This window comes from Lepisosteus oculatus, unplaced genomic scaffold, assembly GCF_040954835.1.
Source record: "Lepisosteus oculatus isolate fLepOcu1 unplaced genomic scaffold, fLepOcu1.hap2 HAP2_SCAFFOLD_60, whole genome shotgun sequence".
In the NCBI taxonomy this organism is placed as follows: Eukaryota; Metazoa; Chordata; class Actinopteri; order Semionotiformes; family Lepisosteidae; genus Lepisosteus; species Lepisosteus oculatus.
Window position 1 is genome coordinate 111,429 of NW_027168149.1, and position 12,785 is coordinate 124,213.

General features: G+C 41.5%; 3 non-coding genes across 3 annotated transcripts; 2 read left to right on the forward strand and 1 right to left on the reverse strand.

Moving 5' to 3' along the window:
• The first annotated feature begins 6,288 nt into the window (after positions 1 to 6,288).
• Positions 6,289 to 6,370, forward strand: trnas-acu (transfer RNA serine (anticodon ACU)). Its single transcript has one exon. It is a non-coding gene; the product is annotated as a tRNA-Ser (tRNA).
• A 711-nt stretch (positions 6,371 to 7,081) lies between these two features.
• On the reverse strand, positions 7,082 to 7,153 carry trnag-ucc (transfer RNA glycine (anticodon UCC)). Its single transcript has one exon. It is a non-coding gene; the product is annotated as a tRNA-Gly (tRNA).
• Positions 7,154 to 9,395: 2,242 nt separating this feature from the next.
• LOC138231434 (U4 spliceosomal RNA) lies at positions 9,396 to 9,537 on the forward strand. Its single transcript, XR_011186686.1, has one exon. It is a non-coding gene; the product is annotated as a U4 spliceosomal RNA (small nuclear RNA).
• Positions 9,538 to 12,785: the final 3,248 nt, after the last annotated feature.

Sequence of the window (12,785 nt, forward strand, 5' to 3'; positions counted from 1 at the left end):
AAGAGATTACCAACAACGACCACAAGATGGAGATGTTGTCTAGACATGTGGAGGGGTGAACCACTTGGAACTGAATGTTACAAAGACAAAGGAACTGGTGGTAGATTTCAGGAGGAAAAAGGTCAAACCTACTCCTGTCTACATCCATGGGAGTGGCGTGGAGATGGTGGACTCGTACAAGTACCTGGGAGTGCACATCGACGATAGACTGGAATGGTCTAAGAACATCGAGGCCATCTATAAGAACGGACAGAGCCGACTTTACTTCTTGAGGAGGCTCAGGTCCTTCAATGTGTGTAGTAAGATGCTACACATGTTTTATCAGTCGGTGGTAGCGAGTGCCATTTTCTACGCAGTGGTGTGCTGGGGCTCTGGGATTAGAGCAGTAGATTCCAAAAGGCTGAACAAGCTCATCAGGAGAGCGAGCTCTGTCATTGGGTCTGACCTGGACCCCTTGGAGGTAGTGGCTGAGAGGAGAATGATGTCCAAACTGGAGGCCATCATGGACAACTTCTCCCATCCCCTCTATGACAGGCTTGCAGGAATGAAGAGCACGTTCAGCAATAGACTGATTCACCCACGGTGCGACAGGGAGCGCTACAGGAGGTCATTCTTGCCGTCTGCCATAAGACTGTACAACGCATCCACCTTGCGTCTTGGCAGAGGCAACAGCGACAGTGACCTGTTTCTGGACTAAACGCATATACACATATACTGCTACATCTGTTCTCTTTCTTTTTCTTTTTCTTTTTCCCGCTTACAACCACTTTTGTGCAATATATGCCAGGGACCTGTGCAATACATTTATATTTATATTTATATCTATGGTTACATCTATATTTATATTCATACGTGTGATACGATTTTCTGTGTACTGTTCTGTTCTAGTTTCCTCTTGTGTGTCCGGACAGTGAGTAACTCTTGTATTGTATTGTATGTATTGTACTATTAGTATATAATTCGTTACACTGTGGCTGTGTTGTGTGTGTTAAGCTGCTGTTGCACTGCAATTTCCCTCACGGGATCAATAAAGTATCTATCTATCTACATTACCAATAACGACCACAAGATGGAGATATTGTCCAAAGAGGCAAGAAGGGCAAAGCCGCGATAAGGAGATTGCTGTCAGAATGCACATCCGGATCCCAAACAGAATCTCTAGTAAAATATGATCATTTGTGAAACAGGCAAATGAGTGTCAGCTACAATATGATTGCTACATATCTGCATTTGTTGGTTTTTAAGGAGTAAGAGTGCAGGCGGTTTAAACCTGCGATCCAGTGTGTTGAAGTATTTCACAACACTACCCCTAGCACATCAGGAAATAAATCCTCATAATGATTATTGCCCTGGGCATGTACCAAAAAATCAGTGAGCATATACATATATCGCTGTGTTGAAGCTAGAGACACAGAATAAGTGCAAACACATCCTAAATACAGTGTTCCTGCACCTTGACCTCATCCAGAATGTATCGTTTTTTGAAAGCGATTGCTGTCAGAATGCACAACTGAATCCCAAACAGAATCTCTAGTCAAATATGATCATTTGTGAAACAGGCAAATGAGTCTCTCAGGTGCCCATTGCTCATTTTCAGACACATTTATGCAATACTTTCACCATGCGTTGAGCAATAGGGATTAAAGATACCAGAGGTAAGGTTTAAAAGTGATTCTGAGGTGCAACACATCAGCGAAACAGCTAGGCATCTGAAATGCGGGGTTTGAGAGCCCTTCAGGGAACACCGTACCCTAAAGGTACCAGAAGTCCACTAGTATAAGCATTAAGTCACTGTCAGCCCTGTTGCAATGTGATTGCTACATATCTTCATTTCTTTGGTTTTTAAGGAGTAAGAGTGCAGGGGGTCTAAATCTGCGATCCAGTGTGTTGAAGTATTTCACAACACTACCTGTAGCCCGTCTGGAAATAAATCCTCATTCTGATTATTGACCTGGGCATGTACCAATAAATCACTGAGTATATATATATATCACTGTGTTGAAGCTAGAGACCTGTATGTAATAATATGATGCTAAAATGTTATTTTCACATGTAAGAAAACCGGCTCAGGGACGCCAAATATGTAATGTTGCCATAGCAAAATTAAATGTAGTGGCTCTCTGAAGGCACCAGTTCTGTAGGGTTTGGGCATTTACTGAGACAATTATTAATTGTAGCAGTAAATCACAAAGTTGATTCTTTTGATGGCTTTAGAATCCAACCATGTGACATAACTCAAACAACGCGCACACACAGGTACTAATACACGAGGATACATTTATTAATACATAAAATATGCATGTAAACCTAACAGATCTTATCGAGAGGGTTATCAGAATACAAAAGATATATATTCAGTCAGTTACGAAGTGTTACACATATCAAGAGGACATACGTTCAGTATATCATTCATTAAGACCGTTTCGTTAATGAACTTGGTTATAACTTCTACATTAGATACTCAAACAAGTACATAACTCTTAGGAATTAAATTGATATCAACTGGTTGGGATAACAATTGAATTCTCGAGCTGTAATGCATTGAAGTTGAATACTCATCCAATCTTTGGGGATTCAGATCTTCCTGCGGGCACAAAGAAACAGTTGCAGGCTGTTGCTGTCCAATCCGCGCTCTCTGGCTCCGTGCCAGGCTGTGCTGTGCGGCTTGCGACGCTGCGCTGCTGATGCTCACTGTGGGCTTTAACTAGCAAAGTTTGTGCACAGGAGAAAAGATGACTGTGGGTCCCAGCAAGTCAGGAAGAGGACCGGTTCGTTTCTGATGAAGAGCTAGTTCTGAATAGTGATTCAGCTGTCCACAGTTCCGACCTGTTCACGAGGCCTGCTGCTGGTGCTAACCTCGGGTGGATCCTCTGGTTATTCTCTGGCAACCTCCGCTCTAGACTCTTAGAACAAAGGAAAGTTCTGGCACTCAGACACACTGGCCGTTCCGTGGTTGTCCGGGCTGAGTCTCAGGATGGTCAGGAGGCGCGCTGCGAGAATGTCCTGCCCTTGGGAGCCTTCTGCTCCTGGGCCGCCCTGCCCTGGAATTCTCCTTTGAATTCCCTTTAGAATTGTCCACAGAATCCTCTGAATCCTCCCTTCTGAATCTTACTGAATCTCACAGGCTCTCTGTGTTGCCTGTTTTTACCTGGAGGAACTTCAGCTCATTGATTGGCTGAAAGTTCCATGGGCATCAGAGTCCCACGTGGGTTACTCGGCCCTACCAGTCCCTGATTGATTGATCAAGGTGAGATATGAGTCACTTAGTCCTGACACTTAGTAATGCAGTCCAGATGTCCAACTGGCACTCCCTAGACAGATAGGCGCCAATGGATGACCATTGATCATGATAGCCAGGCTTAGCTAAGTGCATCCCCCTTTGGGAGCTGTCCTAGGACCTTAAATCACCCTGCATGAATAGTCTCTCTATGGCTGCACCACAGAGATGAACAGAGAAATGGGGCCTCATTTGGGAAGGCTCAGAACACTTAATTCTGCCTTATTAATAAGCCTCGCCGCTACACACATATATTAATATAATAAATGATTGCTTATGCTTTATAAACAAATCTAATTAAAATAAAAGCTTAAGTTTTGTATTTATCTTGTACCATAGAACATGATTTTCTTTGTATTTCAATCCCACAAAGTGTCCAAATGACGCACTACATGATATAAGGAAGATTATCACATGCATATCGGTATTATCTTTCTTACGAAAATGCATTCCTTTCATTACCTTTTACTTTTTAAAATGAACTCAAATTGTGTATAATGTAATAATTTAAGTAGAATAGATTCTAATAATATAATGATCCAGTGTGTTGCACTACTTCACTGCTTCACTGCTCTATGCCGTCTGGAAATAAATCCTCAGACTGCTTACTGCCCTGGGCATGTACCAATGAATTACAGGAGCACATCTATTTCTCACTGCGTTGAAGCAGGAGACACACAGTCTCTGCAAACACATCCTAAATACAGTGTTCCAGCACCTTTGACCTCATCCAGAACGTATCATTTCTTGAAAGGGATTGCTGTCCGAATGCACATCTGAATCCCAAACAGAATCTCTAGTAAAATACGATCATTTGTGAAACAGGCAAATGACTGTCTCAGGGGCCCATTCCTCATTGTCAGACATATGTATGCAATGCTTTCACCGTGCATTGAGCAATAGGGATTAAAAACACAGCAGGTAAGGTTAGATGTCATGTTCTATGATCATTTCTTTCAGCATTAGGGACTAAATATACTAAACGTATGATACTAAAATGTTATTTTCACATATATTAATGTAATAAATGATTGCTTATGCTTTATAAATAAATCTAATTAAAATAAAAGCTTAAGTTTTGTATTTATCTTGTCCCATAGAACATGATTTTCTTTGTATTTCAAGCCCACAAAGTGTCCTTTGATCTCTATTCTGTGGTAATCCACGATGACCCCGTTCTTCAGGTGATTCATCATGTCCTCCCTCGCCTGTTGAGAGGCCACCTGATCTCTTCTGCCGTGGCGTGCTTCATACACGCCCTCTTGAAGTGAGCAGGAAGCTGATCAAAAGTATTCAGGCACATCTTGCACACCAGGGGAATAAGACTGATTTCTTAAATTATCCTTAAAATTCTCTCTCATAGTTTGAGCATAATGATTTTATTGCATTTATATAAGAATTGCTCATTGCTCCTAAATAAATAATGGTTTCATAAAAAAATGAACACTTACTTGGTCTCAGTCACAGACTTTCCAATAGAAGCCATTGTGGAGTTCAGCAACTGCAGGTCCTAGAAGTGGGGAAGGAATTTTAAAAGAGAAATTGAATTACAATACAGAAGGAATGGCTGAGGGTTCACTGAAATGTATAAATATACAAATTCCAAAGACTGAGTCCATATAGAAACAACTACTTTTCATTTTCAGTATAAGAAAAAAAAACTATCTTCCAAAGCATCATAAAATTGTCCCTTCTTCCAGACCCTACTTCTCTCTTGTAGTAGTACAGCAGACCTTTCCAGGTGAGCAGATCACAGAGTCCGAAATGAGCTTCCTCCATCAAGCAAAGTACCTGAACATGACTCTGTCTTCATAAAAGCGCCCCTGTAATAAAGAAATTAAATCCAAAATCAAGAGGGCAGTTGCCTACTGAAATACAAGAAGTCATCAATTTTAACCTAGCAACACATTAAAGGCTGCATCTATACAAGTGCGATTCTAGAAATGCTCACCAGATTACGTTTTAAGAAGGAACTGCGCCTCAGGTTCCGCCGAGATCTTAACTCGGATGGCAGGATTCAGAGTCCGGAGTGTGGACTGATGGCGAACGGAGGGTCCACATACTGTGGATCCCTCAGTGATCTTCCGCGTATTCAAACCGCCAGCGTGTGACTCCCCTGTCCCTGTGACCTCATTGCTCTGCTCTCTCCTCTGTGCAGCCGAGCCCGACTCACGGTAAAGTGAAAAAAAAGATGCCCTCAACGTGAGATTTACTCTGGAGCGAGGATAGATGTTACCTTTTTATCATTTAACAGGATGTATGTGATGTGGCGACTAGGTTCAATTTTGTATCCTCTTTAAAAGATTAAGGACTGGGGTGAGCGTGATTTACCACCCTTTCAGCTAAGAACCCGACTTGCGCACCGTTTAAGCTGCATAGACTCGGTCGTTTAACTCTTCTCCGTTAGCAGGGTTAAGGTTAAAGAAAAAAAAATAGCTGACTCCTTTTTTTTGCCAGCCGCTAGCGCTGATTAGCAAGGCTTGTATTTCATGTTTTGCAAGTTGCATCCATTTTAAGAAAAACAAGTCGCGTTAAAGACAGGAAATGAATACTTGCATTTGATTAAGTTTAGCCGTAGGCTGGGATCTCCTGTTTACTAGACAGGCGCTTTAACCAACTAAGCCACGGCACCCCGGGAGTGTTGTCCTTTTGCAGCCACTTGGACACACCACTCAGACACATCTGCATTCGGTGTGTGCTCCGCCTGCTCGCTGAGCAAGTTGCCACCTTTACATACAATAGCAACATCGACACCAAGAGAAAGGATGACAAATGGCTTTTATCTGGAACTTTTCATGTCCAAGGAGCTCAATGTGCTTTCTGTGTACAACAGGGCCACTGAACTCCACACTGGCCACTGAACCACAGCAGTGGCTTGCTGGCTTGACATCTCCCAAGGAAAATGTTGAAATCACATGTGGAACAGGAAAATGACCCTCGAGTACGTGGGGAAAAAAAGAAAAAGATCATCTGGAGCGCGCCAACCCATGTCCGGACAGCCCAGTTTCGTCAACAAGGTGGCTGAGTGGTTAAGGTGATGGACTACTAATCCATTGTGCTCTGCAGGCATGGGTTTGAATCCCATTCTCATTGCTCTCCATGTCTGACACGTGTGCCTGTTCGACATCGGCCCTCCTGTTGTTTGCTCCGGTGCTAGAGCCGTACATTTTCTAGCAGTGGCTGAACATGGTATAGTAGGCCAACGTCGGTATCGAGCAGTGACAGTAACAGTACTTACTGCGCCCCATAAGAAATCGTTTGTCCCTGTTCAAAAGAGATTGTGCAATGTCCTGCGGCGTTCGTAAAGCAAACCTTTGACAGTTTGAAAAGAGGAATTTATTCTGCTTCCTGTGCGTGCAGTAGTTACAAAGTTGAACGTCTTTACACGATCTGCTGCAGTTTTCAGTGGGCGGGCTTTGTCAGATGGCTTGAAAAAACGCACTGTGTTTCGGCTCGGGAAACATCATGAGCAGTGTCCTGCATGTTTTCTGTGTATAGCTGTCTTTTAACGCATACAGAATTCATTCGAAATCATTGATTTCTCCAATTAACAAGGGTCCCTTTTTGAACCTGCCAGAAGCATTCTTTCAATGTAACAGATTTACTCCGGGGAAAGGCAGCATGACATTGAGAGTAGCTCAAGCTTTCAGCACCCGTATCGGACTGCGTGTATGCAGACACCGCTCAGAATCCCCTGTAAGATTCTCCCTCAATTCCGTTTTTCAGTGCTTTAGCTCTTTCAAAAGACTTCGCTTTGCTAGTCACAATCCAAGGCTCATGACAGCATTTGAAAACATTCGCCACTGCGTTGGCCGGGAATCGAACCCGGGTCAACTGCTTGGAAGGCAGCTATGCTCACCACTATACCACCAACGCACACCCACAGGAAGCCTGCAGGACACCACCAGAGAATGCTTTTTTAATTTTTTTTATTAAACAGAATTTACAAATACAAATACAACAAGAGGATCAGAGTCATGTACAAGAGAAAAAAAACGCAGCAGAAAAAAGCATTTAACTACCAGAGGTAATTAAGTAATTATGTGATCAAATTGTATATTTTACACGTATCATATTTTCCTTGCTTTAATATTTCTCAATTATTTATAAACTTTAGTTTCAACATGCATGCGTTTCCTGTAAAAAATAAAACTCAGCACACAGTTTTTCTTTTAACAACATTTCGAGTACCTCTGGCATTCATGAAAAAGACATACACAAAAGCAAATAACTAACTCTAAGACTGTCTAAACTATTGAGTTTTTCAAAGAACCAGAACTATAACAGTCCTTAACACTTAACTACACCATTCCAAACTAACACTAAAGAAACACTAGTATATACTGGTATAACAAATATAACCAAACATAATCATTAACTGAGCAGTCACTGGGAGCAAATCTCCTTCCCGTCCACAAAGGCCCTCGCTCCCACAAAGTAGGCTCTCCTCCCCTCTCTTCTGGCAGCTTCAACCTGGGGCCACAGCTGGTTCCTGGTGCTCCTGTCCGCGCCAGACAGGTCCTCTGCAAACCTCAGTTTGTTCCCATTCAAATACTCATTCCCCCTCGCCGCTCGCCACAGCATGTCCCTCGCCGTCCTCTTGGTGAACTGTATTATAATCGATCTGGGGCGCACTTGCCCAGACATGTTCGCTCTCCCGAGCCTGTGAACAAAGTCAATGGCCGATATTACGTCCTCCTGGTCCGGCAGGGTCCTTTTACAGATACCCTTCACTGTTGCAACAAGGTCCTTATCACGTTCCTCTTTAACTCCAAATAATTTTAAATTCCATCATCGACGGTATCTATCTACATCGTTCACTTTCAATTCAAGTTCTTTAATATGCTTTTCTTGTTTGGTATTTACTTGTTTAAGAACTTTTACTTCACTCTTTAAGTCTTCAACCTCTTTAAACACACAGTCCATGGACTTTTTAAGACTTTCGATTGCGACTGTATTAGATCGAATCATTTCCTTCAGCTCACCCAAGCTCTGTGCCATCATGTTGAAGATGTTGGTCTGGAGCTCCTCCAGCGTCAGGTCGCCCCTTCCTCTCTTGGCTGCCGGGGTTTTCACAGGTGTGCTGGGCAGGGACTCCGGCTCTTCCTCTGGCAGCTGAGTCTCACTTGGGCTGCGAACGCTCGCGTACGAGCGCATCTCCAGCACTCTTTCCACGTCCCCTCCAGCTGCTTCACTTTTCCCTTTAGTTGCCATCAATTTTCTTGTAGTGCTATACATATACGATTGAGGTTTCTTAGACTTCTCCTTCGAAGACCCAGCACTCTCTTTTCTTTTCCCAGTGTTACTCATATCGAAATTCTTAAACCTAAAAAAAATCGTTTTTTTTTCTTTCAATTATAACTGAAGTTTAAACAAGTAGTGTTAAGTCCTTATTTTTCTGTAGTCAAAAAAAGCAAAAATTAACATTCAGGTCATGAAAAACTCAAAAAAAAATCCTCAACCACTAAACTTTACCTCCCACCTGAGCGCCATCTTGAACGCCCCTACCACCAGAGAATGCTCACGATTTCGGAAGCTGTCTCCGGGACGTGCTGATTCCACACATCCTGAATAAATCATGATATTGTTAGTTGCTGTAGCTAGACGTTCAAATGAGTTTCATGGCCAGATGGACTGTTTCCTCCAGCGGTATAGTATTGCAGTGAGACAGCACGATGCCTGCAAGACTATGTCACGCTAAACGCCACAGATTGTGTTTGTCCGTTCATGTCAGTCATCCTGCAGCCACGGGAAGTGGGACACAAACATGCCGCAATGCTTTCAAGACGTTAGGATTTGTTTGTGCAACATCCGAGAAGAGTACTTGTGGCTTGAATGTGAACTGTACGTGCCCGCCCCCTTTCCTCTGTAGTGCATGAGTTCCTCCCAGCATGCCCTTCGTCATTGTTCTGTCATCTTGTATTTAAAGGGTTGTATTTCTGCTGCTGAAAAGAATCAACGGCTTTCTTTGTTCCCAACGGAGCCCTTGTCTGTCATGAAATTCTTCAAAACCTCAAGCTAGAAGAAGACGACAAATATGAAGCGTTACAGCAACGACATGCCATGAGACAATTGATAACGATTTCCATAGGATCCCCGCGGTTGCCTGGCAACCGTCAGCTTTGCGCAGTGGCAGTATCGTAGCCTGTGAGGTTTAGCCGAGGCGGGATTATTGCTAGTTGAAAACTTTTCCCAATATCCCGCTTCCGCCGGTTTGCAATACAATCGGCGAAAGCAATTTTTGACAGTCTCGTTAGAGACTGAGCAAGGTGTTTAAAGACAGATTTGGTCATGGTGACATCATGGTAGAAAGAAGCGAGCTTGTTCCCAGTGGGCATTGATTCGTCGAATATACGTATATTTACGGTGAAATTACGGCTATACGTATATATACGTCGCCTCGAAGTATAATCAACGTCGAATTGCAACCGTAAAATTGACGACATTAACAAACGCATATATAACGTCGAAAACACATCTAACACAGTGCCTGAGGCTTTTTACTGTATGTATCGTGTGTGCCGCAACTAGGAGTATACGGCACTCTGCACAGTGTACGAAGTAAATTATTTTCGCAGCAATTAATTTACACGTGTATAATAAATATAGTAAATATAATAAATTAATTACTGCGAAAATAATTTACTTCGTACACTGTGCAGAGTGCCGTATACTCCTACTTGCGGCACACACGATACATACAGTAAAAAGCCTCAGGCACTGTGTTAGATGTTTTTTCGACGTTATATATGCGTTTATTCATGTCGTCGATTTTACGGTTGCAATTCGACGTTGATTATACGTCGAGGCGACGTATATATACGTATAGCCGTAATTTCGCCGTAAATATACGTATATTCGACGAATCAATGCCCACAGCTTGGCATACAAGGGTTTTGCTGAGGGGGTCTTGCCACCTGCCTGAAAAAAAACAGTAAAATGTTTGAGTGCCTATAGAGTTTCTATTTTTATTTTCTTGACAAAAGTCCCCCATCAGTGCGCGGTGCCCGAGGAAAAATCTGTAGGGGGGCGTCTGAAATTCTGAGGGGGGAGTGATATTTCGGTTGAAACGGAGCTGTACGGTGCAGCTACCCAAATGAAATCTCGCAGCTATACCATTGATTAGTGCTTCATGATAGAAGATAACGACTAGCAATCTGGTATTTGCGATGAAGTTCAGTTTCACATTTTTCGTCACTCTCAAGGTTTGTATTGCCTGGAGCGAAAAGTACCATAAGCGTTCATTTTTGCAGCTACATGGACGTTCTGAATCGTTAAGAAAAAAATGTTGTAAAACCAACAGAAAGCACAGACTGCTATAACTAGTCCTAGTTATATAACGATTTTAAGTATAATGATAAACTACTGCAAGGAATCGGTCCACCTGAGCAAACAGGATCGTAATGTTGACACTCAATAATATGTGCAGTTCCTGGACGGATAGCCCTCCTGCCCATCAAACAGACTGAGTGACTGTTCGTGTCATTTAGTGTTGTCTGACCATTGACAAAGTACAACTATTTTTTTAGGGTGCAAATTAAGTTAGGTAAAACTTTTTGCCCAAAACTGAAGGGGCGACATTCCCCCCTCCCCCCGTGATGCCAGGCCTGTCCCCATCCTATTCCATAATGTCATTATATATAATACCATACAACAGTGACCGATCCTTACTTATTGCATGCGTTAAAATTGCACATCAGCTCATAGCAGCGATGTATTATCAATGTTAAATTTCAACCATAATATCGACAACATTAATAAACGCATACGTTGAGAAAATATCGAACCCAGCATATTTTCCGGTTATATACCACAATGCATTGCTAGTATTCGTTGGTCACCATTTTGGACACGTTTTTCAAACGTAGAAGTATATCCGAAAATATCTCAGCAATCCTCTTTTGACGAGTAAGTATGAACAATAATAATACTATCTGAATACATACAGATCTTTCTTAATATTATTTTGATTAAAATAGTATGTGAATAAGCAAAAAAATGGCACATAAAATAGTGTGAATGGGGAAGATGACACAAAATCGTTTTGCCGTTTCTCTTATTCTTATTCTATGTTGTACTTTCAAACTTTGGGTACTCTTTAATTAGGACAGACTTTATTGCTCAACTGCTATGATGCAAGCCAAATTTTATACATTTATTTCAGCTTTGAGCTTAGTAAACCGTTCATTTTTTAGATTATACTAAAGAAGATATTAATCATCAATTATTTGGGAAGTAATATTATATAATTTTCTCCTAGCTGCGGTGCTGAAGTCCCACCCTACATCAACAGAAAAAGAAATAAAGGAGCACGCAATGTGTTACTTGAAGAATGCATATGCAAGGCAGGGGGCCAAGAGATCTGGACTCTGAAAATAATAGGTTTTTGGTTCTAACTGTTAGGACAATTAGACAGGGTTTGCAAATAGTGGACAAAAATCGTCTTAACTTCCATTGTAATATTTTATATTTTATGTAATATTTTTTTCTTGGAAATATAGAAGTTGTACATTTTAAAATGTATATCTGAATCAAAATGTGGTTTTGAGTTAGTGTGTTAATGTAATTAGTTTTGTGTTTGTCATTACTATACTGTATATTGCCATGTTACCAGAATTTGAAGCTGAAGTTTAAGACTAGTTGTGTTTTTTATGATTATTGCCCATATGTTGATTGTTGATTGATTGTATACAATGTATAATTTGAAATACATATGTTTCAGGTGTGAATGTGTATTTTCAGAATACATTTCTAAACCTAATCATTGGCTTGTTTTACTTGTTTCTACACCTATAAAATCTATCTTTGATGTATAATAGACCTCTACCCATATACGTATAATAGACCTCTAATGTTATCCCTATAATAGACCTCTAACCATATACGTATAATAGACCTCTAAAGTTATCCGGAACTCCAACCATATATGTATAATAGTCCTCTAAATTTATCCGTATAATAGAACTCCAACCATTTATGTATAATGAACGTCTAAATATAGACGTATAATTGACGTTTAACTTTAGACGTATATTAGAATTTCATTCTAGACGAATTGTAGACCACATTTAGACGTCTAAGATATGCGTTTAATAGACGTATATTATACGTCTTTTGCCCAATGGGTTACGTCTCAACAGAAACGCTCTTTAGCTCTTTCAGCGTTATGCAGAGAACATCGTCTGTCGAGATCATTTTTAGTCAGCGCGAAACGCCGTGTGCTGTCAGTTTGATTTCATATTGCTCGTAGCGGCGCCTGGCTTTTGTCTGTCAAACGTTAGGTTGCGCTTCTTCATGCTGCATCGTCGGCATGAGTGGAGCTTTTTAAACGTCTGTACTTACTGCGCCCCATAAGAAATCGTTTGTCCCCATTCAAAAGAGATTGTGCGATGTCCTGCAGCAAACCTTTGACAGTTTGAAAAGAGGAATTTATTCTGCTTCCTGTGCGTGCAGTAGTTACAAAGTTGAACGCCTTTACACGATCTGCTGCAGTTTTCAGTGGGCGGGC